Here is a 961-nt window from a genome sequence, read left to right on the forward strand (position 1 = left end):
GAGATAGTCTTGCTCTGTTGCCCAGACTGCAGTGCAGGGCTCACTGCAATCTCTGCCTCCCGGGTTCAAGTGATTCTCTTGCCTCAGCCTCCCGAATAGCTGGGACTACAGACGCCCACCATCATGCTGGCTAAATTTTGTATTTTTAATAGAAACAGGGTTTCACCATGTTGTACAGGCTGGTCTGGAACTCCTAGATTCAAGCAATCCACCTCGTTGGCCTCCCAAAGTGGCCAAAGGGATTACAGGCATGAGCCACCACGCCCAGTCAAATTTTACCTTATATATTTTTGAGTCAATTATATAATATATCCCAATTTCAGAAATACATACTTTAAAATCCATGATTTACAATAATATTGTTTCTGTGTGCCCACTCACTATGTTACATTGCTTAAGCATGATTTACACAATCCTAAATCATATAGAAAAAGTCAGCATTATAATTAAAAGTTAAAATTATATTCTTTATATCATGTATGTGCCTCAGGGTTTCATTGACATCTCTTACTAATCTTTAGTCAGTGGCTTAAATCCGTGCTTCTTAGACTATCTATGGTAAAAGACAAGTGTGGGTTTTTTCCCCCAACCCATTACAGTCTGGCATATGGTCCTACTATACATGATTCGCTTACAGTTCGTGTCACATGCAACTAACCACGGGAGTTTGACAAAACTTGAACTCCTATACGCTCCGTTCAAGACAAGGCCACTGATCACACTCTTGGATGTCATATGACTGTAAAATTTTCTAAACACGCTCAACTCTGTTCTTATCTCTTGCAGACTAGTAACATTTTGTAGACCAGTACTGGCCACAGACCCCACTTTGAGTAGTACTGACTTAAAATATCACCACCAGGCCAGGCGTGGTGGCTCACGCCTATAATCCCAGCACTTTGGGAGGCCGAGGCGGGCAGATCACGAGGTCAGGAGATCGAGACCATCCTGGCTAACACAG

The 961-nt window shown here is 42.6% G+C and overlaps 1 protein-coding gene across 2 annotated transcripts in view; it reads left to right on the forward strand.

Annotated features, from left to right (window-relative positions):
• HYKK (hydroxylysine kinase) overlaps positions 1 to 961 on the forward strand; it is a 29,352-nt gene that overhangs the window by 23,401 nt on the left and 4,990 nt on the right. The window lies entirely within an intron of this gene.

This window comes from Mandrillus leucophaeus, unplaced genomic scaffold (assembly GCF_000951045.1).
Source record: "Mandrillus leucophaeus isolate KB7577 unplaced genomic scaffold, Mleu.le_1.0 Scaffold241, whole genome shotgun sequence".
Taxonomy (NCBI): Eukaryota; Metazoa; Chordata; class Mammalia; order Primates; family Cercopithecidae; genus Mandrillus; species Mandrillus leucophaeus.